This window comes from Dendropsophus ebraccatus, chromosome 4 (assembly GCF_027789765.1).
Source record: "Dendropsophus ebraccatus isolate aDenEbr1 chromosome 4, aDenEbr1.pat, whole genome shotgun sequence".
NCBI lineage: Eukaryota > Metazoa > Chordata > Amphibia > Anura > Hylidae > Dendropsophus > Dendropsophus ebraccatus.
In genome coordinates this window covers 162271417-162284377 of record NC_091457.1, presented here as the reverse complement: position 1 = coordinate 162284377, position 12961 = coordinate 162271417, and positions in this window count along the sequence as shown.

Here is a 12961-nt window from a genome sequence, read left to right as displayed (position 1 = left end):
TTGTACTTTACATTTCTGGTAAATTGGAGTCGATACTTATAACGAAAAAAAACAAAATAATGTGAAAAATTGAATTTTTCCAACTTTGAAACTTTTCTGCTTATACAGAAAATGGTTATGCCACATAAATTATATATTAAATAGCATTAAAACATTAGCAGCAATTTTCCAAATTTTCTGTAAAATTTCAAAATCAGATATTTTTAGGGACCTGTTCAGGTTTAACCCCTTCCCCCAATATGACGTCCAGGGACGTCATGAAAAGCAGTGCCAGAACGCATCATGACGTCCCGGGACGTCATGATTTTCCTGCCTCCCCCCTCTGTCCCTAGTTGAGATTGAGCAGCAGGAGGAGGCTGTGTCACACAGCCTCCTCCTGCTGCCACTGCCCAGAGAGGAGCCGCGCTCCCCCCAAGCAGTTAACCCCATAGACGCTGCGTCTATGGGGAGGTATGCTCTTCCTGCCGATCGGGTGCCTGGGAGGAGGCTGCGGCACATGCTGCTGCGCTCCCCCCAGGCTCCCCTTCTCTGCTGTCGAGCCCCCCCATGTGGCCACCCCCCCCCATGTTTCCCCATCCTTAGCCGGCCCCTCCTGCCAATCGGGTGCCTGGGGGGAGGCTGCGGCACATGCTGCTGTGCTCCCCCAGGCTCCCCTTCTCTGCTGTAGAGCCCCCCCGTGTGGCCGCCCCCTCCCCGTGCTCCCCCGGCTCCCTCTGCAATCTCCCCCCCCCCCCCCCGAGCCGCGTGAGCAATCGTGCGACTACGGGAGGGTATCCATAGCAACCCAGACGCTTTCCAGTGCGTCTGGGCTGCTATGATTTCTAATGATCAGGCCACTGAGGCAGGGACCTGATCATTTGAATGATCTGTCAGTGTAACACTGACAGATCATTCAATATATAATGCATTACAGCACTGATCATGTGCTGTAATGCATTATAGATGTGAAAAAGTGAAAGTAAAAAAAAAAAAAAAAAAAAAAACACCAAACACATACATACATAATTAAAGAAATAATTAATTACAATAAATAAATTAAATAAATACATAATAAATTATATATATATATATATATATATATATATATATATATATATATTACACACATTCCCCATCCCCCCTTTATAAATGATCCCCTATAAATAAGATACACATATTTGGTATCGCCGTGTCCGTAATGACACCGTCTATTAACCCGTTACATTAATTATTCCACCCGATTAACGATATAAAAAAATAAATAAATTATTGTTAATTAATTAATTATTGTTAATCCCGCCCCCTAAAAAATTAAGGAAAAACCTATCAAAAAGTCACATGTACCCAAAAGGTGTACCACTAAAAATGTCAGCTTATGCCGCAAAAAAAAAAGCCCTCACATAACTCCAATTTAAATATTACCACTCTTACAATATGCAAGACACAAACAGTATTTATAGTATAAATGCCATAAACTATAAAAAAAAAAAGCTATATAACATGGATATCACTGTAACCGTACCGACCTGATGAATAATGATAACATGTCATATGTGACGTATAGTAAAGGGCGTACAAAAAAAATGATGAAAAACAGCTGCTAAATTGTGTTTTTTATTCATACCACCTCATAAAAAAATAATTAAAAAATGATCAGGGTATCACATGTCCCCCAGAATGGTACCGATGGAAATGTCAACTTGTCTTACACAAATATTTTGGCACCACAAGGCCTCTGTGACATGGTATAATGGCTAAAAAAAACTCTGAAATAAAAAAGAACCCCAAAATTCCCCAGGTCTCTGTCATGTCTGCGGCCTGTGGTTGAGTCAGGTGACGCACTGCGGCCACATATGGGGGATTTCTAGAAACATTGGAATATGGGGAATAAATAGTGAGTGGTATTTCTCGGTTAGTATTTGCTGTGTAAGAGGAAAAAAATGGATTAAAATGGAATATCTGCCAAAAAAAATAAAAAATGTTAAATTTCCCCTCCAACTTGCTTAAATTTCAGCGAAACACCTAAAGGGTTAATACACTTATGAAATGTTACTTTGAATACTTTGAGGGGTGCAGTTTTTATAGTAGAGAGATTTATGGGGGTAACTAACATACAGGCCCCACAAATCCACTTCAGAACTGAACTGGTCCCTAATTAAATCAGAATTTGAAATTTTCCTGAAAATTTGAAAAATCGCTGCAAAATTTCGAAGCCCTCTAACATCCTAACAAGTAAAAGGACGTTCACCAAATGACGTCACCATAAAGCAGACATGTTGTAGATGTTGCAGTAGTAATTCGTTCATGTGGCATGACTATCTTTCTTAGGAAAAGAGAGTTTTGAATATACAGAAACGTACATTTTTCAAATTTTTGCGCAAATAGTGTTTTTTACAAAAAACTACTGAGTGTATCAACCAAAGTATACCACTAAAATAAAGAGGAATATGTCACGAAAAAAACAATCTCAGAATAACCGCAATAGTTAAAAGCACCGCAGAGTTATCACTACATAAAGAGAGACAGGTCAGATTTGAAAAATAGGCCCTGGTCATTAAGGCCAAAACAGGCTGCGGAGGCAAGGGGTTAAAGTGTATTTGAGGAGACTGTATGTTAGAAAGCCCCACAAAGCACCCCATTTCAGAAACTGCACCCCCAAAACTCTGCAAAAGCAGATCCAGAAAGTTTTTTAACCCTTTAGGGGAGCCACAGAAATAAAAGCTAAGTGTGTAAGAAATTTGAAAATTTTAATTTTCTGTGCAGAGATTGTATTGTAATCCAATATTTTTCATAATAATAAACCCATTAGCAGAGAAATGCACCCCAATATTGATTGCTCCGTTTCTGCAGTTTATAGAAATACCCCATATGTGGCCCTATTGCATTGTTTGACGCAACCACAAGCCTCAGATACAAAGGAGCGCCTAGTGAATTTCAATGGCTCCGTTATATTTGGTCATTTTTGACCGTACCACTTAAGGTTGGCAGAGGCTCTGGGGTGCCAAAACTTAAAAAACACCCCTAAAGGGACACCATTAAGAAAACTATACCCCTCAAGGAATGTAACAAGGGGTGCGGTGAGCATTTGGACCCCACAGGTGCTTCACAGATTTTCAGTACAATGTGGCGTAAAAAAGGAAAAATTCTATTTTTTACACTAAAACGTTGTTCTAGCCTTCAATTTTTCATTTTTACAAGGGCATAAAAGAAAAAAAAACACCAAACGTGTAGCGCAGTTTCTCCCGAGTACGGAAATACCCCACATGTGGACATAAAGTGCCAAGCGGGCGCAGGACGAGCCTCCAAAGGGAAGGAGCGCCAATTGGCTTTTGGAAGCTGGATTTCACTGGAATGGATTTCAAGGGCCACGTTGCATTTACAGAGCCCTCGTGCTGCTAAAACACTGGAAACCCCCCACAAGTGACCCCATTCTGGAAACTACACCCCTCAAGGAATCTAACAAGGGGTGCAGTGAGCATATGGACCCCACTGGTAACGGGCACAAATGTGGAACAATGTGACGTGAAAGTGAAAACTTTCATTTTTTCATTTTCACGTCACAAATGTGCCCGTCATCAAGGGGTCCCTATCCTCACTGCCCCCCTTGTTAGATTCCCTGAGGGGTGTAGTTTCCAGAATGGGGTCACTTGTGGGGGTTTCCAGTGTTTTGGCAGCACGACGGCTCTGTAAATGCGACATGGCGTTCATCATCCATTCTGGCCAAATCCAGCCTCCAAAATCCAAATGGCGCTCCTTCCCTTCGGAGGCTTGCCCTGCGCCCACATGGCGCTTTATGTACACATGTGGGGTATTTATGGACTCGGGGGAAATTGCTCTACACATTTTGTGTTTTTTTTTATCTTTTAACCCCTTGTGAAAATGAAAAAATCAAGACAAGATCAATGATTTAGTGTAAAAATTAAACATTTTTTACACTAAATGTTGGTCTAGCCTTGATTTTTTCCATTTCCACAAGGGGTTGCAAAAAGAAAATGAATGCAAAATGTGTAGGGTAATTTACCCTGAGTACGAAAATACCCCACATGTGGGCATAATGTGCCATATGGGCACAGGGCAAGCGACCAAAGGGACAGAGCGCCATTTAGAGGCTGGAATGGAGGATGGAGGCCATGTCGCAATTACAAAGCTCCTGTGCTGCCAGGACAGTAGAAACCCCCCACAAGTGACCCCATTCTGTAAACTGCACCCCATAAGGAATCCAACAAGGGGGTACAGTGAGCATATGGACCCCACTGGTGACGGGCACATATGTAGAACATGTGCCGTGAAAATAAAAAATACCATTTTCCAGAATGGGGTCACTTGTGGTTTCCACTGTCCTGGCCGCACAGAGGCTTTGTAATTGCATCATGGCATCCTCTAATGGGAATGGTGGCCATAGCTATTTAGCTGGGGAAAAGGGACAATTCTAATTTATTTAGGGGTATTAGGGCAATTATTAGTTTATAAGGTTGAGAATGACAGGTGTCCATCAAATTCAACCTGTGTTGATCCAGAGGAAGGCAAAAAACCCTCGTAAGGCAGACGACAGTAGCCTCATCACAGGGAAAAAATTCCTTCCCGACTCCATAATGGCGATCAGAATAATCCCTGGATCAACGTGACCCCTGAAATAGGAATAAGGGACAGAATTTAGAAAATGTAGAACTCCGATGACGTGTGGTGCGCCTTGAAGCGATCCAGTATGCAGAGGCCGGGGTGATCAGGACAGTTGTCACACTGGAAAATGGCGTCCTTCCTGATCCCCCTGTTACGCCACACTCTGCACTTCTTCTGGGGTCTCCTGTTTTCCAGTGTGGGGGACGTCACCTGGAAAATGTTGTCCTGGTGCGATACGGGGTCCCTCACATCCAGAAGTGCTGGGTCCGCTCCATGGCTGCTAAATATTAGGGCTTTATTACTGCTTCTGATATTTTTGGATTGTGCCGCAAGCTACAGTAGCTCGGGCAGCCAGGACCGGAAGAGGGGGTGCTGGTATAAAAGTTATCCCCGTACAGGTGGTAACCTTTATCCAGCAGTGGGAAGATCAGTTCCCGAACAACCTTCCCACTAATTCGGAGGATGGGGGGAGGCATCTGGGGGCTGGATTCGGGTGTCCCTTCCTTCATACACTCTAAGGGTACGTGCACACTGCGGAATGGAGAAGGATAACCCTTCGTGCATTCCGCAGCTGGTACCCGCCGGCGGACTGATGGAGGCGCGCGTCTCCGCTCGTGTCACACTCCATTCTATGCACGGGCGGATTCCGCCCACTGTCCAAAGACATGGGGGTGGCATCTTTCGCCATCTCGGACAGCACCAATCGCCATTGCTTTCCGGGTCACCGGGTCACCGATGAACCGGAAAGCTGAATTTAGCTGCTATATGCTGATCTGTATTGATCAGCATATAGCAGCGATCGTCGGCACGGGGGGGGGGGGTTAATCACCGATATACAGCGATCGGGGAAACATCGGGCGTAAGTATACGCCTGTTTGCGTTAAAGCCCACCCTGCGGTGGCGTACACTTACGCCCGATGTCGTTAAGGGGTTAAGGGTATGTGCACACTACGGAATTTGCACAGATAACTTCCAGCAGATTTCAATACTCACCCATCTGCGCTCCCACTTGAAGTTCCGCCGGTCCAATAGACCCCATTCTATGCGCAAGCAGATTACGCCGTCCACCCAAAGAATTGTCATGTCAATGTCCGGTGGAAGTTATCCTCACAAATTCCATAGTGTGCACATACCCTAACAGATCCCAACCTTGTGCTCATGTTGCTTTACACAGGTCTCTTAATAGAACTCTTTCACCTCTAGGGAAACACACTAATCTTTGTGTTCCAGGCTCTGACCTCAAAGACCCAGCTATCTGATTGGGAGGTTGACATATTTTAGCAAAGATAATGACCTAAAAGGCCGGTCTATCTGATCAGGAGGTTGACCTCTATTAGTCCAGTCTCTGACCTCATAGGCCCCGTACTATCATCAGGAGGTTTACATCCATTAGCCTAGACCCTGATCAAGAGACATTCATTAACCCAGACCATGTCCTTAAAGGACGCTCTATCTGATTAGGAGGTTGACCTCCATTACCCCAGACCCTATCTTTAAGGGACTCTCTATCTGCTCTGAAAGTTGACCTTTACTGGACCATACCTTGACTTCAAGGCCCATCTATCTGATCAGGGGGTTGACTTTGTACCTTGGGTCCTGCTATCAAGGACTACCACTTTCCACCCCTCTGACTACATAATTAGATGACTCTGTTAGGGCCGTGTTACATAGGACTATTCCAAGCTAATAAGGCTGATATTGCCCGTGTAATAAGCCCAGTGATCAGTGAGAGAACACCTGCTTGGTAGCCATTCGAATCATTTTAATGGGATGTGCAGTTGACAATGATGAAAATGAAGAGTTTCACAAATAATACAGTGATGATTTGTGGTTCTCTGCCAGCACTCATGTTACTTGTGTAGGGAATGGAGTTGGTTTGTCTACAAGGACCCTTACACTTCAACAACAAAGAACCAGTCGATTCTTCAGAAATAACCAAACAAGCCCCATTTCAGTCCTCAAGGGTAACCATTCCTCAGCTATTCTACAACCTTGACCTTTCCAGTTCTAAAAGTCTTCTAAGCCCTCAGCACAGCTTCCCTGGCATTGAGGAGACCATTTCTCACCCCTCACTAGTTCCCTCTGGGACTATGTTATTCTCCCAAGGGCTATCCTCTCCAAGGTTGACAATACACTCACATAAAATTCTCATATCATAGACAAGAGGCTCCAGCCTCCAGGCCACAAAAGCCATGACAGGTCAACAAGATGGTGTGTTGAGTGGCTCGGTGGCGATGGACATCAGAGAACAAACATCCAGCTGAAAGAACACAAGCTGGTGGGGTCAACATTATGGTCTTGGGGATGTTCTTGTGGTGTTCTCTGGGACACTTATCTATATGGAGGCGCTCTCAGCTGATCTGGGTTATGTATCTATCCTGTACATGCTGACTGTCTTCCCTGAGGTGGACTGGATGTTCCAGCAAGACAATGTGATATGTCACACAGCTAGAAATGTCTGACTTTGGTTGGGAGAGCATGACCATGACCATGGCCCCCTTATTTGCTAGATTTGAATCCAATTGAGCATCATTGATGGTCCATACAGCCAACAACACTAGAGATCAGGGCAAATAGAGCATCTTGAGCATCTGTGGGCAGGGCCGTCTTTCCCATTGGGCAGGGTAGGCGGCTGCCCGGGGGCCCATGACTCATGGGGGGCCCCTGTGGCAGTCGCGTACCCCGCAGCCAAACACACACTTATGGGCCGCGGCTTATTCTGCTACTCTGCAGACATGTCATGTTCAGGGAAGCTGATGAGCCACGCTGTGCCCCCCTCTCCCCATGAACACTTATCAGGGCCGTTTCCAGGCCCAGCTCCTGCCCTGACCAAGTAATTGGCGCCTCCTCCGCCTCCCCTACAGACCTCACTGATGATCTCCTGAAAGCTGCCAGCCTCCTCTCCCCCTGCGCGGATCTCACTAGCATCTCTCCCAGACAGATCCTGCAGCAGGTCAGTGATGACGTCATCGGGCCTGCTGGAGGATCCGTGCGGCAGCTGACAGGCGGGAAAGGAGAAAGGAGAAGAGAGGAAGACCGGGGCCAGGATTAGGTGAGTATATTGGTTTGTTTTGTTTTCTTGTGTTGAGGCAGTGCAGGAGGTCTCTTACTAAGGGGGTCGTGCAGGGTGTCCCCCATACTGTGCTCCTGTCCCCATTTTCTATACTATACCCAGAGAGAGATCACTGTGTTATCTGTGGTGTTACATAGGACTGCAGGTGACAGCTACTACATTATCTGTACTCAGATTTATCACTGTGTTATCTGTGGTGTTACATAGGACTGCAGGTGACATCTACCATATTATCTGTACTCAGAGATATCACTGTGGTGTTACATAGGACTGCAGGACACATCTATTACATTAACTGTACTCAGATATCACTGTGTTATCTGTGGTGTTACATAGGACTGCAGGTGACTACTACATTATCTGTACTCAGATATCACTGTGTTATCTGTGGTGTTACATAGGACTGCAGGTGACATCTACTACATTATCTGTACTCAGAGATATCACTGTGTTATCTGTGGTGTTACATAGGACTGCAGGTGACTACTACATTACCTGTACTCAGAGATATCACTGTGTTATCTGTGGTGTTACATAGGACTGCAGGTGACTACTACATTACCTGTACTCAGAGATATCACTGTGTTATCTGTGGTGTTACATAGGACTGCAGGTGACTACTACATTATCTGTACTCAGATATCACTGTGTTATCTGTGGTGTTACATAGGACTGCATGTGACATCTACTACATTATCTGTGCTCAGAGATATCACTGTGTTATCTGTGGTGTTACATAGGACTGCAGGTGACTACTACATTATCTGTGCTCAGAGATATCACTGTGGTGTTACTAGGACTGCAGGGCATATCTATTACATTAACTGTACTCAGAGATATTACTGTGTTATCTGTGGTGTTACATAGGACTGCAGATATATCACTGTTATCTGTGCTGTTACATAGGACTGCAGGTGACTACTACATTATCTGTGCTCAGAGATATCACTGTGGTGTTACATAGGACTGCAGGACACATCTATTACATTAACTGTACTCAGAGATATCACTGTGTTATCTGTGCTGTTACATAGGACTGCTGGTGACTACTACATTATCTGTACTCAGAGATATGACTGTGTTATCTGTGGTGTTACATAGGACTGCAGGTGACTACTGCATTATCTGTACTCAGAGATATCACTGTGTTATCTGTGCTGTTACACAGGACTGCAGGTGACTACTACATTATCTGTACTCAGAGATATTACTGTGTTATCTGTGCTGTTACATAGGACTGCAGGGGACATCTACTACATTATCTGTACTCAGAGTTATTACTGTGTTATCTGTGGTGTTCCATGGGACTGCAGGTCTCAGGGAGTTGAGCTCTGCTACATCTGCCACCCTGTAGTATATCTCTATCTCCTGATACTGTGGAGCGGCTTGTGCACAGACGTGACTCAGGGCCGTTTGTAAGGCTGGGCTGTTGGGGTAGTGTGTCTGTTGGGATGGTGGGGTAGTGTGAGGGGGGGGGGTCAGGTGGAGTAGTGCGTGTAGGGGGGTCAGGTGGGGTAGTGTGAGGGGGGTCAGGTGGGATAGTGTGTGTAGGGGGGGTCAGGTGGGATAGTGTGTATGGGAGGGTCAGGTGGGATAGTGTGTATAGGGGGGTCAGGTGGGATAGTGTGTGTATGGGAGGGTCAGGTGGGATAGTGTGTATGGGAGGGTCAGGTGGGATAGTGTGTATAGGGGGGTCAGGTGGGATAGTGTGTGTATGGGAGGGTCAGGTGGGATAGTGTGTATGGGAGGGTCAGGTGGGATAGTGTGTATAGGGGGGTCAGGTGGGATAGTGTGTGTATGGGAGGGTCAGGTGGGATAGTGTGTGTATGGGAGGGTCAGGTGGGATAGTGTGTATGGGAGGGTCAGGTGGGATATAGTGTGTATAGGGGGGTCAGGTGGGATAGTGTTTGAAGGGGGGGGGCAGGTGGGATAATGTGTATAGGGGGGGTCAGGTGGGATAGTTTGTGTGTGGGGGGGGGGTAGGTTTATTGCAGGCAGGGGGGGAACTTTATTACTATGGTGGGTACAGCAGGCGCATTATTACTATACAGGCATAGGGCGCAGCAGTGGAGGCATTTTACTGTTTTACTATGGGGAAACACACAGCAGGAGACATTATTACTATATGGAGGGTACAGCAGTAAGCAGCATTATTACTATATTTTTCCTAGTAGCCCGAGTAACCCGCCCCTTCCTTCCCCAGGGCTGAACTGACCGGGGGGGGGGGGGGGGGCGCTTTTATCAATATTCGCCCTGTTGTCAAAATGACCTAGAAACTGCCCTGACACTTATGGACCACTGACTTTTAAATTCCTAGCAGGCGTGCCACACGCAGGGACGTCTGCTTCCCTGACGTCCCTTTCGGCGACTGACGTCACTTCCTGGACGTGCCGCTGAGGATCCAGGAGCCATCGCAGCTGCTGGGCACCGGAGCTCCTGAAGGAAGAAGACTTAGCTGGGGAGCAATGTTTGAGGTGATCGTTAGGAGGTCGGGGGGAGGGGGATGCGGGGACTTGATCTTGGGTCAGGGGGCCCAGTTCACAGCTGTGCCTAGGGGCCCATAGTTTTGTTAAGACGGCCCTGTCTGTGGGACCATCTTAATTATTCAGCATTTGATTACCAATGGCTGAAGGAGTTGGAGGTAGCCCTAGAAGTCCCGCAAAATATGGATACAGCCATAGGCTATGTCCATATTTTCCAGGAACTGCCTAGAGCTGCATCCAACTTTTTCAGCCACTGGTAATCAAATGCTGAACAATCAAGATGGTCCCACAGATGCTCAAGATGCTCTATTTGCCCTGATCTCTAGTGTTGTTGGCTGTATGGGCCATCCTGCAGCTGTGGGATGCAGTCAACATGGCTTCAGATACCTGTGACACCTACCGGGACCTTATGGAGTCACTCCCCATCCGCCAAGCTGCTGTCCGTGCCGCACATTACATTATTCTGGATATTAGCTGCTGGTTATAGTAATATGTCTGTGTACAAATATCTAATTAACAATCAGTGCATAAAAATACTGGTGATGTAACTGAACCAAAAAAAAAACACAAAAATGTGCAATTTTTCCAAAAAACTCTGTGTGTGACAGCGACCTTATAGGATTGTGCAGGAAGTTCCCTATTGCAGAATTTTATATGTCTAGGAATAGAAATCAGCCACAGCATGACGACAAGGCCGAGGGCTCGGATGGTAATTTCCATTGTTTATTCTCTTCACCCATAGAGATGACTTATGTGTCTGTTATAGCACTTTTTGTGCTTGAGATACTTTAGTTACATATTAAAGTCATCATACTTATAAAGTTAGAGTTTTGTCTATAAAGGTCAGATTTAGGGCATAATACAGCACTGTCTCTAAGGGAACGGCTTGACACACACAATTACTGCTATTTATATATGCTGTACTATATATATATATATATATATATATATATATATATATATATATATATATGAAGACAAGAGAGGGGAAAAAGTGGCCATGTTTTTGTAGCGCTGGATAACCCGATTAAATGCTCGCCATCATTTTAAACAATCCCCCATGTGATTGCCGATATGAGATCTATAAATTTTAACATTAACAGAAAACTATTTGGTCTCAGTTTTTTCTTTGTTTTCCCCTATAGACTTCTATAGGGGGTAAAAATGTCAGGGGGAAAAAAGTCATGTCTGTATGAACACTGCCATTTTGCCTGAATTCTTCAACAGAAATTTTGTAATCATGCGATAAAAATTTATATGACTTATGGCCTATAGGCCTATGTTTAACCCCCTCACATCAGCAATACTCAGTGATACGTTCCTGCTGCACATACCAAGTGCAGCAGGACCGTATATGCTTGTTCCTGACTGAAGGGGCTGTAGATGTGTGCGGGACCGCTGCAGTGAGAGCGGTCCCGCATACATCAGTGTCCGGGGAGCCCAGTATAATGACAGGCAGCTTTGATCCCGCAGCTACTTGCCATTTACTCCTTAAACATTGCGATCTATAGCAATCATGGTGTTTAAGGAGTGATCAGGACCCCTGTAGTCACTTGCCTCCGTCCTGTCGGATGGGCAATCTATGTATAAAGTCTATTCTCAGGCAGGCTCCATGCACAGATCACCGATAACACTGATCTATGCTGTGCTATGGCATAGCATAGATCAGTATATGCAATCTAATGATTTTATGTTTTAAAGTGTTTAAAAGTGTTTAAAAAAGTATTTAAAAAACCCTTATAACCCCCCTCCTAATAAAAGTTTAAAATACCCCCTTGCCCATTACAAAAAAAAAAAAAATAAATAAATAAATACACATATTACATATCGTAGTGTGGGGAATTGTCAGATCTATTAAAATTTAACATTATTGTTCCTGCGCGGTGAATGGCGTAAATGGAAGGGGGGGGCACACCAGGGTTGCTGTTTTTTTTTTTTTTTTTTTTATTACATATCAGAAAAAAAATTATAAAAAGCGATCAAAATTTTTCTATTACACCAATATGATATTAATAAAAACTAGAGTTCATGGCACAAAAAAAGTACACCGCAACCAGCCCTGTAGGTGGAAAAATAAAAGCTCTATGGCTCTTAGAAGGCGGGGAGGAACACCTTACTGCGCATCAGACACCCAATTTGGGCGAATTTACCTAAAAAAAATGTTTTAAAATATATTCTCTCCTCTTTACTAAATATCTTAGTACTCTGCTGCACTGGTTGAAACTTGTGTTATCAGACTTATTGTATAATTAATGTTTTTATGTATTTTAAAAAAAAATTTGGTGATTTTTTTTTTTCTAATTTCCCATTTTTCTATCTATATTATAAAATAATCCTGAGATCTTGCAGTTTTCATTCTCACCACTGGGGCTAAAACTAAGCTGAGACTTACTGTTGTGTCTGTGGTGATAAGAGGAGGCTGCTGTAAAGTGATCTGTACAGCATTGCAGCGTCATGTGACACCAGTAGATAGAGGAGACAATAGCAGCTCCCTGTGGAATGACCTCTTTACAGGTCACAGGGCACGCTCAGTAATGTCTCACATTCATCTCAAGGGGACAGAGTCTGTCTATTGTTGTCTATGTCCATGAGTCTTACTGTAAAGCATGTCAATAAATGCTGTTAAGAACAGCCCAGGCAATATGGCCGCCCCCATAACAATGTACAAATAGTGAAATAAAAAAAATTAAAAAAATCTAAATCAGAAAATAGATTAGAATAAAAGAAATTTTTGTTTTTGTATCTGACTCTAATCAGTAAAAGAAAATTTAGGTGACACATTCCCTTTAAAGGATTTTATGGCAGT